The 15036-nt window shown below is 41.0% G+C and overlaps 1 pseudogene; it reads right to left on the bottom strand.

The window, feature by feature from the left end:
* Positions 1 to 1545: 1545 nt before the first annotated feature.
* Positions 1546 to 2057, bottom strand: LOC132531962 (large ribosomal subunit protein uL11-like; annotated as a pseudogene).
* Positions 2058 to 15036: the final 12979 nt, after the last annotated feature.

A 15036-nucleotide genomic window follows, 5' to 3' on the forward strand; every position in this document is an offset into this window, starting at 1 on the left:
AACCTGCAAAAAAAAAGTAAGCCTTAAACCTCTGCAAACCCCAGAGAAAGTAGATGCCACTCATGACAGTACTGGTCAAGTACAAACATTACAGTCTCCCTTGTGACTTCCTCCATATGTTCCAACCTTAACAGGCTTCATGGTTGTGTAAGTTATTTGCTGAAAATGGCACCTGACTGTAGGTGCTAATGGGGGCTGAAATCCAACCTGCTTTCCACTCTCCAAACCATATGCCCTGGCACAGGGTTGTATCTACTTGGAGGAAGAGTTGCCTTTTTCTACTTCACACAGAGGTGCCGTTCTCTCACCACGGGGTTGCATTCACCCAGAAGGGAGAACCTTTTTCTAATCTATCCAAAGACACCAGAGGAACTAGCAGACACCCAGCTTGGAAAGATTAGAGACAGTAGCAACAAGATGAGGAAAGTGGAAGCATTGAATGAAGAAAGAATGAAACTGATCATGCACTCCTTTTCCATAGGAGGTGACTCACATCCTAGAGGCCCACGCTGGGAGACAGGAAGAAGCCTCAGTCTTAAATCAGTTTTAGAGTGATGACTATTAGAGGGGGCTGGGCATTTCTGTTACTTAACTGATGTTGTTTGGGAGCCTAGCATTTCAGGAGGAATCTTAATACATAAGAGTAATTAGCAAAGTTGATGGATTTGACCAAGGTGAAAGGGGCAAGGGAAAACCAGCCATAGAGAATAAACTAAAGGGCCAGTGGAAGACAAAAATTAAGGTGCTTTCTGATTTACACCCTGTAATGGAGACCTCTAGCTCCCTACTTATATACATTCTGTCCTTTACAATTTGATATAACCTCTAGACTAAATTCTCTGTAATGGGATGTAAGATGGATTAAGGTGTAATCGATGGGTGCCACTTCCAGGACTGGCCTAGTAAACACCTCCCCCCATACCCACACACAATGAAACTCTTTCTTTCCTCTCCTCCCAGATGGATGCAAGTGGTGACAGAGCCATGAAAGATGACAGACAGAAGGAATCTTGGTCCATGAATGACAGGGAGGATGAGAGCTGCCCCACCAAGCTGAACACCTGTTCAAGACTGCTAGGTGAGCAGAATCTAAACTTCTATTTTGTTAATTCGTTGCATTTTAGGTTTGCTTGTATTAAAGGAATCACAATTCTTTCAAATCTAGAGAGAAAAACAAACACACAATATTATTTATTTAAGAAATTATTTATTTCCAGGCAAGGGAGAACTGTAAGGAGACAGATAATCTCTGTGAACAAAGTAAAAGATAGGGTTTATATAGGGCTTGGGGGAAATGTGGGGTTTAAGTTAAATATGGATGATTGGCTATGACTGGCTCAAAATGAAGTGGGGTTAGTCATTGATTAGGTGGATTTCAAGAGCAGACCTATTGTAGCAGGGTTTGGTTTTCTGTGGGTGATTCAGCCCAAGACTGATATTGAATGGTCTTTCCTTTTCCTGTTTAAATACCTGAGGACATGAGTAACGTTCTTCAGGCAAGAGTAGAATTTTCTTTTTTTTTGGTTGTCAAATAACCCTTTATTTTTCTTTGCAGTTCTTAACTAGTTGGGCATTCCACTGCACCACTGTTGATGTCATCTATGATGTCGTGAGGGTGGCGGCCATCAACATTGCAGCCCATGGACTGGGTGGCCCCCAGGATCTCTTTAATGGTTCCAGAGAGTTCTCTAGCTAAAGATCGATACCGCATCTGTCAGGCAATGTTGACAATCTCATCAAAAGTGATGTTTCCACTGTGCTTAATGCTTTTCTGCTTCCTTCTGTCTCTTGGCGGTTCCTTGGGGCCTTGATGATCAATCCTCAACCTGGGCTTGTCTGTTCTGAATGGTCAGTTTCACAGTAATCCTCAGACCCTTCCAATCACCAGTTGCCTTGGCGATGTCATCACCAACTTTTTTGGAGACAGACCCAGGGGGCCAATCTTGGGGGTCAGGGCAGATGTGGCACCGACTTCCCCACTGGTGCACCTCAGGTACACGACTTTGATCTTGTTGGGGTCAAACTTAGGCAACATGGTGGCAGCTGGTGTCGGATGAACCCGGATTCAGGACAACTGAAGAAAGTTGCACCTTGGCCTCCTCTGAGCCAAAAGCTGGAAGTCTTTTTTTTTTTTTTAATTTTTCTTGAAATATAGTTGATTTACAATGCTGTGTTAGTTTCAGGTGTACAGCAAAGTGATTCAGTTATACATATACATGTATCCACTCTTTTTTAGATTCTTTTCCCATATCGGCCATTACAGAGTATTGAGTAGGGTTCCCTTGTGCTATATAGTAGGTCCTTGTTAGTTATCTATTTTATATTTAGCAGTGTGTATATGTCAATCCCAATCTCCCAATTTATCTCTCCCCCTACCCTTACCCTGGGTTAACCATAAGTTTGTTTTCTACATATGTAACTCTATTTCTGTTTTGTAGGTAAGTTCATTTGTACCATTTTTTTAGATTCTACATATAAGTGATATCATATGATATCTGTCTTTCTCTGTCTGACTTACTTCACTCCGTGTGACAATCTCTAGGTCCATGCATGTTGCTGTAAATGGCATTATTTCGTTCTTTTTTATGGCTGAGTAATATTCCATTGTATATATGTACCACATCTTCTTTATCCATTCCTCTGTTGATGGACATTTAGGTTGCTTCCATATCCTGGCTATTGTAAATACTGCTGCAATGAACATTGGGGTGCATGTATCTTTTTGAATTATGGTTTTCTCTGGTTATATGCCCAGAAGTGGGAGTGCTGGATCATATGGTAGCTCTATTTTTAGCTTTTTAAGCAACCTCCATACTGTTCTCCACAGTGCTGTACAATTTACATTCCCATCAAGTGTAGGAGGGTTCCCCATTCTCCACACCCACTCCAGAATTTATTGTTTGTAGACTGATGATGGCCATTCTGACCAGTGTGAGGTGATACCTCATTGCAGTTGGGTTTTTTTGGTTGTTGTTTTGTTTTTCTGGTTTTTTTTTGCAGTTGTTTTTTTAAAATAAATTTATTTATTTTAGTTTTGGCTGCATTGGGTCTTTGTTGCTGTGCGTGGGCTTTTCTCTAGTTGCGGCTCACGGGGACTGCTCTTTGTTGTGATGTGCAGGCTTCTCATTGCGGTGGCTTCTCTAGCTGCGGAGCACGGGCTCTAGGCGCACGGGCTTCAGTAGTTGTGGCTTGCAGGCTTATTTGCTCCGCAGCATGTGGGATCTTCCCGCGCCAGGGCTCGAACCCATGTCCCCTGCATTGGCAGGTGGATTCTTAACCACTGCGCCACCACGGAAGCCCCTCATTGCAGTTTTGATTTGCATTTCTCTAGTAATTAGTGATGTTGAGCATCTTTTCTTGTGCTTTTTAGCCATCTGTACGTTTTCTTTGGAGAAATGTCTATTTAGATCTTCTGCCTATTTTTTGATTGGGTTTCTTTTCTTTCTTTTTTTTTTTTGATATTGAGCTGCATGAGCTCTTCATATATTTTGGAGATTAATCCCTTGCTGGTTGCTTCGTTTGCAAATATTTTCTCCCATTCTGAGGGTTGTCTTTTCGTTTTGCTTATGGGTTCATTTGCTGTGCAAAAGCTTTTAAGTTTAATTAGTTCCCACTTGTTTAGTTTTGGTTTTATTTTCATTACTCTAGGAGGTGGGTTGAAAAAGATCTTGCTATGATTTATGTCAAAGAGTGTTCTGCCTGTGTTTTCCTCTAAGACTTTAATAGTATCCGGCCTTACATTTAGGCCTTTAATCCATGTTGAGTTTATTTTTATGTATGGTGTTAGGGAGTGTTCTAATTTCATTCGTTTACATGTAGGTGCCCAGTTTTCCCAGCACCGCTTAAGAGACGGTCTTTTCTCCATTGTATATTCTTGCCTTCTTTGTCATAGATTAGGTAACCATAGGTTCGTGGGTTTATCTCTGGACTTTCTATCCTGTTCCATTGATCTATATTTCTGCTTTTGTGCCAGTACCGTACTGCATTTTTTTTTTTTTTTTTGGCTGCGTTGGGTCTTCGTTGCTGTGCGAGCTTTCTCTAGTTGTGGCGAGCAGGGGCTACTCTTCATTGTGGTGCACAGGTTTCTCATTGAGGTGGCTTTTGTTGTGGAGCACAGGCACTAGGCACACGGGTTTCAGTAGTTGTGGCACGTGGACTCAGTAGTTGTGGCTCATGGGCTGTAGAGTGCAGGCTCAGTAGTTGTGGCGCACGGGCTTAGTTGCTCCGCGGCATGTGGGATCTTCCCGCACCAGGGCTCGAACCCATATCCCCTGTATTGGCAGGCGTATTCTTAACCACTGAGCAACCAGGGAAGCCCCATACTGTTTTGATTACTGTAGCTTTGTAATGTAAAGAGTGGAATTTTCCAGTCTCAGCTCCCTTTTGGTCCTCATTGACAGATCATGGAAGAGGCTATTAAATATTGTGTAGAACAAGAATGGGTAATTTTTTAAAAAGGTACAAATGAACTTATTTACAAAACAGAAAGAGACTCACAGACATGGAAAACAAAAGTATGCTTACCCAAGTGGGGAGTGATATATTAAGAGGTTGGGATTAACATACACACACTACTATATATAAAATAGATAACCAACAATGACTTACTGTGTAGCACAGGGAACTATACTCAATATTTTGTAAAACTGATAAGAGAAAAGAATCTGAAAAAGAATATACATATATATATGTATAACTGAATCACTGTGCTGTACACCTGAAACTAACACATTGTAAATCAACTATACTTCAATTTTAAAAAAGATATTAAAAAAAGAATGTTAAAATAATATGTGCACAGATATGATAGGACACATTTTATTAAAAATCAGAAAAACAGAATGGGCAATTATTTTTCCTGCAAAGGACCAGAAGGTAAATATTTTAGGCTTTGCAAGCCATCCGGTCTCTGTTGCAGGTACTCAGCTCTGCTGTTATAGCACAGAAGCATCATGGACAATATGTAAACAAATAAGTGTGGTCATGTTCAAATAAAACTTTATTTACAAAAACAGGTGGTTGGCCAGATTTGATCCACAGGCCATAGTTTGCTGACCCCTAGTCTAGAATTCTAGATCTAATCTATCTAGTTAGATATGGTTTTGGTTTTCCCTGCTGGGTGAAATGGTGGTTGTAGTGATCATCATGATTTCATTTTGTTTTTGATTCAGGATCATCTGTTGCACTATCTGATGAGGCAGCCACCACATAGTAGAGTTTAATTCCAACATCAACTACGTAGAATATGACTGCAACATAAATATACAACTAGTAGAATAAGGAGGGACTGGAAAGTTCACCAAAGTCATAATTCACATTTCCACAGATTAAACCGCCAGATAAGATCTTCTTCTTCTTTTTTTAAAAAATATTTATTTATTTATTTATTTATTTATTTATTTTTATTTTGGTTGCGCCGGGTCTTAGTTGTGGCACTCGGGATCTTTGCTGAGGCATGCGGGATCTTTAGTTTTAGCATGTGGGATCTTTCTTTTTTTTTTTTTTTTAGTTGCGGCATGCAGGCTTCTTAGTTGCAGCATGCATGCAGGATCTAGTTCCCCAACCAGGATAGAACCCAGGCCCCCTGCATTGGGAGCGCAGAGTCTTACTCACTGGACCACCAGAGAAGTCCCAAGATCCTCTTCTTGACCTAAGTTATGGTAATAAGACAAGGAGTATAGACCAGGTTGTTACCTTCTGAAATTTTTTGAAGTTTCTCTCACTTTTTTGATAATGTTAAAACCTGTCTGAGAGAACTTTGGGAATATAAGCTGCTTCAAAGCAAATAGAGCTGAAGTTTCTGAGGGAACTGTATTGCCAAAAAACCCCACAAGCCTGGCCTGAATAAATAAGTAAAGCCATAAAACAACACTTGGGTCTCCAACCCTGCACCATCAGGAAGCAGGCTGTCAAAGCTGTATAGTCCCCAAGGAAGGCATGCTCCCACTTCACGTACAGCCAGGGAGAAAAATGGCTGAGGGAGAACTTGCCAGAGGGCAGAACCAGGGTAGAAGGAGAACAATGACAAGAGAATTCTTCTTCGAGAGCAAAATTGGGTCTAATATGAGAACTTCCTTCACTGCCCAGAAAGGGTGTCTTTTTTTACCCGCCCCCATTTAACTTTTTGTTTTCATTGAAGTATAATTGACCTACAACACTGTGTTAGTTCCAGGTGCACAACATGGTGATTTGATATTTCTATGCATTATGAGATGATCACCACTATAAGTCTAGTTACTATCTGTCACCATGCAAAGATATTACATAATTATTGACTATACTCTCCATGCTGTTCATTTTATCTCTGTGACTCATTTATTTTGTAACTGAAAGATTGTACCTCTTAATCTCACCACCCATTTCATTTATTCCCCCCCCACCCCCCGGCAACCACCTGTTTGCTCTCAGTATCTATGAGTCTGTTTCCATTTTGTTGTTTGTTCATTTGCTGTGTTTTTTTTAGATGCCATATATAAGTGAGATCATACAGTATTTGTCTTTCTCTGACTTATTTCACTTAGCACTATACCCTCTAAGTCCATTCATGCTGTTACAAATGGCAAGATTTCATTATTTTTTAGGCCGACTAACATTACATTGTGTGTGTGTATGTGGGAGGAGATATATATATAGAGATAGATATATAGATAGATAGAGAGACATAGACAAATAGATCCAAAACACGACTCAGCAAAATAGTTTATTTCTCGTTCACCTAATAGTCCTGAACAGATATGGTTGATTTACAATGTTGTGTTAGTTGTCTTTTGATAATACCTATTCTGACAGGTATGAGGTGATACCTCAGTGTGAGTTTTTTTTTTTAACTATTAAACTCATTGTGGTTTTGATTTGCATTTCCTTAATGATTGAGCATCTTTTCATGTGTTTCATCCAGGCTAATTAGAAAAGACTGTGATCCAGATATTGATATGAAATTCAATAATTGAATGGGACTTTTGTCTTCTCCCTTGGGGGAAGGGTGAATATATTTGGTGACCAGAGAGGCTGACTGTAACAGAGATCTTGTCTGTCTACCGAAAGCTATTAGTCTCTGGGACTACTAGAGTAGCTTCCCATATTCCCATTCAATTTGGGTGTAGCCATATGACCAAATTTTCTCCAATGTAATGTGAGTGGAAGCAATATCTACCACTTTCTGGGGATGGTAGACCACAAGATGAACAGATCCAAGGACCCTGAATGACGGCAATGTAGGAAAGCTTCCTCCCTGACCTGAATAACTGTCCAGGACTATTAGGTGAGCAAGAAATAAACTATTTTGCTGAGTCGTGTTTTGGATCTATTTGTTGCAGTAGTTTAGCCTGCATTAACTGATATACACCCCATGAGTCATGCTTGTTCAACATAATGATTATATATATGCATCCTCTTTAAACATAATTATTAATAGTATCAAACTAAACATCCTGTAACGAGCCTTGCTTTTTTCATTTAATGTCTTGGAAAGTGTTCCATATTAGTACATTAAAAACTTCATTTTTATATTCTTTCCTTTTTGCTTTTTGACAGCTTAAGTACAATGTTACCTAACCAGTTCCCTACTGATGGACATCTAGGCTTTTTCTAATCTATAGGTAGTGTTCTATGTTGCAGTTCTTTCAGCTGGTACTCTGCAAATGCAAGGCACAGTTCAGCTTCAGGTCCAGCAGTGTCTGGTTTTACTCTCTGAATTAGGACTTTACTTAGTTTCTTTTAGACAAATTACAAAGCTAATATTTGACCATATTGATTCTCTGTGGCCTACTATTGTAAAATTCAAATGGTTACAAATTCAACTACTTACATTGATGGGAGGAATATGGCATGGTGGTTAGTAGCACGAATTACAGTCAGACAGCCCTGGATTCAAATCCCAGCTCTGCTACGTGTAACATGTAACTTAACCTTGGGCAAGTTGCTTAACTACTATAAGCATTAGTTTTCTCACCAGTAAAATGGGGGTTATTTTGAGCATTAAATGATAGTGTAAGTGAAGTGCTTAGTGCATGATAACCATCAGTTAATAAGCACTGTAGAATTTTCCTTAATGTACAATTTTTTTCTAATTACCAAAGAAAGCAAAAATTAAACCTGAGTCTAAGGTTAGGACATGTATCATAACTATCTTTATTGTTAAGATGGGAAATTGTTTTTTAAAAGATTACATCATTTTTCCTTTTTCAAAATGATTTTATTTTACATACTTTTCTGTAACTTGCTAGTCTCTTTTTAAATTCTACAACTGACAACTTCCTATGTCAGTAGAAATGTACTGACTTCATTCTTTTTAAAGACTGTAATTTGGGGGGTGGGGGATGATTCATTTTTATTGAGGAGAGAGCCCTCAAATCTTGTGACTATTCATTTGAATTTTGTATCAAACTGTCAGGGTTAGATTGTATTGGGTCCAGGCTGATGCTATATTGCAGGTTCAGGAAATTCAGTCATTGCAGATGCCATAATTAATGTTAAAGCAAACAACACAGAGGCTTCATTGAGTTGGAGAGTGAGAGGGAAGTAGCTACAGAAAACATACACAAACGTAAATGCCATTCTCCTAGCACTTGAATTCCAGAAGTGAAACTGGAGGGTTCGACTGTCCATATTAGGAAATGACTGGTTGCTTGATGACCACAGTGTTAAGCTAAGTATTTTGCCCTATTTATTGTGAGGGTAGGAGGAGGCATGAAAGGGAATTGGTCAGGAGGACATTATTAGTAAATCAGTTTTAGTAAAACTAACAATTTTATAACCACTCTATTCTCTTCCAACCTAATCTCAGTGCAGTTATAAGCATTATAAAATCAAACTTTCACTTTAAGTGGAGAGACTGAAAACCGAGCTCAGTTCTTTAAGACGAAGTTTCTGAAACAGATTCCCAAATGGGGTTATCTCCTATTCCCTGAAATTGCAGCAGAGTTAACCTGTGTTAAGATTGGTTTGAATCCATCAAAGCCTTCAACATGTGCTCTTGCCATAAAGTAGCAAATGAAGGCATGGAGAACAGACAACCTTTTCAACTTCTCTGGCACTGAATATATTTCACCTTAATAAAATGTCAGGAACTCCCATTAAACTATACTTGGTTTCCTTTAGCTCAGATTCAGGATTAACTAGCATTAAGCTTGCAACAGAAACACAGCTGTGGTGCACGTGCTGTGTGGGAGCAATACATGATGAACCCGGTGCCCAAACATCACAAAAGGAAGTGCTCCCCTCCCTATATTTGGGAAATTTCTTTTCCACTGAAGTTTCTTCAGTATACCTTGCATCTTCTGAGCTCATGTTTCCAAGATCCTTGCCTAGTCTCCTCCATAACATCTGTACACTTGTCTTGATTTTTTTTCTTTTAACATGGAAAGGACAAGAGTCCTGGCCAACCTTGACAATAGAAAAATGTATATTACTATTCTTGAGAACTCAACCTTCAGTGCAGGTGCTTGGGAGTAAAGATTTTTGATGGATTAAAGCCCCCGGGCATGTGTAGGTGTCTGTGGACACATTTACAGGAACCAGTTGGACCCACAATTCTCCCAGCCAACCAGCCTCACTGGCCGGCCAACTTCAGCTTGGGCACCCTCTCCTCTTAGTCTCACCAGCACTTGATGGTGTCTGGTTTATAACAGCTCTGTCGGATGGGGGGCCACATGGCTCCCAAAGAGCCCTGACGAGAGGCACAGACCTGAGACCAGATGTCTCGTTCTAGGACAGATGGCTTGAACGGCCTCCTGTTCCTTTTTGCTCTGGAAGTCTACAGGACTGCTGAGTGCCAGGGCCACCACAGAAATCTGGGTGCAGCTTTGCAAAGACAGCTTTCAATTCAGTGTAAACAAGAGTGAAATGATCCAATGTTTTCAAAGATGAACCAATTGCCTTGGAGGTCTGACCTCTTCTATTCCCAGGTGAGGGAAAGAACAACATAGTCCAGTTCACCAAAATGTTGGCAAATCCCAGAATCACAGGGTTGGAAAGGACCTTCGTGGTGAGAGCAGGCTGAAAGGGAATGTGGCAAGAGAGCTGCTTCCTGAAGGGGAAGGCTGGCTGCCCGCCCCCCCAGGAGTCCTCAATAACTAGATGCTGGCAGTTCCTCAGCGTTGCCTGGCTTGTGGAGGCTGACACATCACAACTCGAGACATCAGACACCAAATAGCAACTATCTGATTTAAAAGATGAACAACAACAACAACAAAAATACAAACAGTTCTGTGAATAAAGGACCCAGGAGTCAGCCTGATGGGCATATGCCCCTCTGTAGGAAAACACAATGGAAGCCCAATCAGGCTGCAGGTAACGTTACTGGTACATCCACCACCACAACAGCAAGGTCCCCTCATGAGTGTGTGGACTGGATATACCTGCCTTCAGCCCCCTGGCCTTGGACAGTCACATTCTTTCCTTACACACAGTTAATACCAGTTACTCATCAGAGGCTTTACACGTGCTAACTGAGGTTCCTGAGGCTATACCTTAATCTCAGTACAAGAAGAATCTTAATCATCTGTTACATTTTAATTTCCTATTTCCTATTAAAATGTATAGTAACTGCCTCACTGCCCTTCTGCCTTACCTGAAAAACCTCTTGTAGGGCCAATGCAAGTCGAAAACGTAATCACTGTTAATTTCAATGGGAAAACATTTTATACGTTTCAAGTCCCCAAACTGACATCCATTCATGTGAAAACACCAGATCTCTTTAAGATGGACACAATTACATCAATAATTAACATTGGTTATCATAAACACATAGAGGCATTTTCTCTTCATTAATTATACTATTATTCTATAATATGGCCATTTACCTGTTGTTTCTTAGCTTTTATGCCCTGTACTATTTAAGACTAAATTTATAACAAAACATACATACAAATGATACCCAATATTTATACAATTCAACTTTTATTTTTAACAAGAGAAATAAAATCAATGAAAACCATGCAAATGATATCACCTTTATTGAACAGTTGAAATAAAAGAGACATGATGTAAGATTATCCCTGCTATATTTAAGCAAAACACTAAGAAATGTGATGGCAGAACCTAAGGTAACATGGGCCAGCTATGTGAAGATGATACACGGTGACTCTCTTCTTCAGCTCTAAGAATTACACCAAGTAAATCCAACCTGATAGATGCAAAGAAATGCCTTGGGTATCAGTTATCTTTCATTGCAAAATAAACCATCTCGAAACTTATTGGTTTAACTTTAAAACAATAAACCTAATTTTTCACTGGTCTATGGGTTTGTCGATGGGCTTCTTCTGGTCTCGGCCAACAAAGCTGGGCCTAGATGGTCTACAATGGCCTGGCTCACATGTCTGATGGTTGGCAGGCTAGTTGGTCTACGGAGCCACACTCATATGTCTGGCAGTTGCTTAGATGTCAGTTGGGGTGATGACCACATGTCTTTCATCATTCATCAGGTTAGCCAGGAGTTTTTCACAAGGTGGTGGAAGAGTTCTCAGCAGCAAGAGAGAGCAAGCTATAATTATAAGCACTTTTTAAGACTTCTAGTATCAGAAGACTGCTAATATCCCATAAAACAAAGCAAGTCACATAGCCAAGCCTAGATTCATAAAATGGAGAAACAGACTCCACCTCTCAATGGGAGAAGCTGAAAATACTATGGCTATTCTGTTCAATGTACCACACCTTGGAAGCCAAAGTAGCAAGATTAAATGATATTCCTTGTAACCAGAATGGGTGAATATCTCAGGATTTAAACACATTACTATGAAAGGGGAGGGGGGTGTTTCTGTTTCAACTACTGAGGTTATCTAGTAAGGCTGCCCTCTTGGGTCCTCTACTACATGTGAGGCAAGGAAATAAAACCAAAGAGGTAGGCAGAGGCTAGGGCTCTGCAGGCCACATGATGGAATTTAGGTCTTGATCCCAAGAGTAATGGGAAGCCATAGAGTGTTTTAAGGAGAGAGATAAGATCACTTGGGCTGCAATGAGGGCAGTAATTCTAGAAGCTTTGCCAGGAAGGGGAATCTTGAGATAAGGCTTTAGTCACAGAATATGGGGTCAAAGGAAAGGGTTTTTTTTGTTTTTGTTTTTTCAAAGCAAAAGATGGTTGAAACTGATGGAAGGATCCAATACTACAAGAGGTTAAAGGGAGAACCCTGAGAATTGGGAAAGGAAACTTAAGCATGCATGGAAAGTTTGGTTTAAAAAAATTATCATACAATAAAATTGATTGTATTTTTCTTATACAGTTCTATGGATTTTAACACATGTATAGACTCATGTAACTACCACCACAGTCAGAATACAGAAGAGTTCCATCACCCCAAAACCCTTCTTTTTGCTATCCCTTTATAGTTACTCCTCCATCCCTAATTCCTGGCAACCACTGACTTATTCTCCATCACTATAGTTTTAATATTTTCAAGATTTTCATTTTGAGACTAGCTTCCTTCATTCAGCATGCCTTTATTTTTATGTTGTTATAGTGCCAAGTTGTTGGGTGTATCAATACTTCTGTCCTTTTTATTGCTAAGTAGTATTCCATTGGGGTCAGCTTCTGATAGAATTCCCCAGGTAGTAGTGATATCACTATTCTACCAGTTACTTGGGGCAAAAACCTTGATCACCCTTGACTCTCTTCTCTAACCTATACATAATCCATTAGTAAATCCTGTGGCTTTACTTTCAAAATACACCCGAAATCTGACCAGTTCTTACCACCTCCAATGCTGTCATCTAGTTCAGGCCACCATCATCTTCTGCCAGGACTAGTGCTTCCACTCTTACTTCGCTACCCTCATTGTCTATTCTCCATACGACAGCTAGAATGAAACTTTTATTTTTTCATTTATTTATTTTTGGCCATGTGGCATGTGGGATCTTAGTTCCCCAACCGGGGATCAAACCCATGCCCCCTGCAGTGGAAGCTCAGAGCCCTAACCACTGGACTGCCAGGGAATTCCCTCAAATGAAACTTTTAGAGACTTAAATCTGGTCAAGTTAGTCTTGTGCTCAAAACTCTTCAGTGGTTTAAGCGGTAACGATCCGAAGTTGTCACCATGGCCTACAAAGTCCCACATGACTGGGCCCCTGGCTACCTCTCTGATGTCATCTCCTACCACTCTCCCCCCACTCACTCTGTATCAGCTATAGTGGTCTCCTTGCTAATTCTATAGCATGTCAAGCACGCTCCTGCCTCAGAGCATTTGAATTTGCTGTCTCCTCTGTCTGGAACATGCTTTCCCTAGTTATCCACATGGCTTACCCCCATCAAGTCAGTTCCAGTTTCTGCTTAAGTGTCCCTTATCAATAAGTCTTTCTCTGACTAATGTCTAAAATGGCAGCCACCTGAGACCAATGTCTAACCCTTACCCTGCTTTGTTCTTCTTAGAATACATATATACATATACATATGTATAAAAACAAATATATATGTATTGTTTTTCTGTCTCCCCACATTAGGAAGATCCTTGAAGACAAGGAATTTTTTTGTTTATTGCTGAACGAGCACCTAGATGAGTACATGAGTGCCTCATCTGGCATACAGTGGGAGTTCGATGAATTTTTTTTTTTTGGCCGCACCGCACAGCATGAAGGATCTTAGTTCCCCGACCAGGGATGGAACCCGTGCCCTCTGCAGTGGAAGCATGGATTCTTAACCACTGGACTGCCAGCGAAGTCCCTCAATGAATAGTTTTGATTGAGTAACTTATAGGAGGAAAGGACAGATGGGAACATATGTAGATTTCTAGATTTTAGGGCATTCTACATTTTCTATTACTTATACAGTAAGATAATCAGGGGAAGGGGTACGGGAAGCATAGGGGATTAGAGACTTGCCGATAGTGGAGAGCAGGTTAACTAGAAAAATATAATGAAATTTCCAGGCACTGTTCAAAGCCCATTTAAGGCTGACATTATTATATTTAGTGATGCCAATCTGTTCAGCAGGACAATTTACTATGACAAGGTACAGGCATTGAGAAGCATGTTAGTCCACCCGGGGTGGAGGACTTAGTTGGGGAAAAGAGGAGGGCAGGCTTAAGAGTAAGTAAGAGGGGGATTGTAATGATGTACCATTGAATCTAAGATGGATAAGGAGGGAACTGAAGAATGAGAATTAAGTAGAAGCTTTCAACAGATTGGAGGTTCTGATAAAGTAAAAAAGACAGTTATGGTGAAGTTCTTAAGCAGTCAAGCTAAAGGTTATCAGGCTGTAGTTGGACAGAGGGATGTTCAAACTACTGATTCATAACAAGACAGGGTTTCTAGTGACAAGGTCCAGGTTTTTGACTGGGATTGGGAGGTTGATATAAGGGATGAGGCCTGCATGCTAGATGAGTTGTCCACAGTGACTCTGAATTTATCAAGATGGAAGATGGTTAGAGAAGAGAAAGTAAGACAAGGACCTGGATGCACATATTAGCAGATCATCTCTACAGAGGCGTTTAAATGGGCGGCAAAGTCTTACAAGTAAGCGTCAGAGAAGCAAGGGTTTTTACAAGAGGTGACAGTATATGGCACCTTGCCCCCACTTTTGGAACCTGGGAAGCGAGAATACTAACCCATGTGAGGGAGCTCCAGGGGACGCAGCATCCTCAGAGAACAGAGAAAAGCTGATCTGGAAGCGGGAATCTCAGAGGAAGATCGGTTTGAAGGTAGGAGGTTGGGGAGGCGACCGAAGCAGCAGAAAACCCTGACACTCCTTGTCCTTTATTTACCTTCCTCCCAACCTACCGCCCGCCCACGCTCCACCAACCTCCACAACTAGAAAACACTCAGAAAGGAGTGTAAGCAGACCGGCTCTTTTCAACTCCCCGCGGAAGTACTCACACCGGAACTCCTCCATGTCTGCGCTTCCCCATTGGCGGAAGCTTCCGCCAGCTTCTACTCACTTCCGCCCACGACTCAGTTGGGCGGGGCTTTCCCTAGAAGTCACTTCCGCCCGACCCCGCCCCTCGTTCCCTTTTTGGCCGTTTCCGGCCTCAGGCCCCGCCCCATACCGTGTGACTCCGCCCCCTTCCCGCCCCGGGCCGGCAACCCGGCCCCGCGGCGCCGCTTCCGGTG

Source organism: Lagenorhynchus albirostris, chromosome 1 (genome assembly GCF_949774975.1).
Source record: "Lagenorhynchus albirostris chromosome 1, mLagAlb1.1, whole genome shotgun sequence".
In the NCBI taxonomy this organism is placed as follows: domain Eukaryota; kingdom Metazoa; phylum Chordata; class Mammalia; order Artiodactyla; family Delphinidae; genus Lagenorhynchus; species Lagenorhynchus albirostris.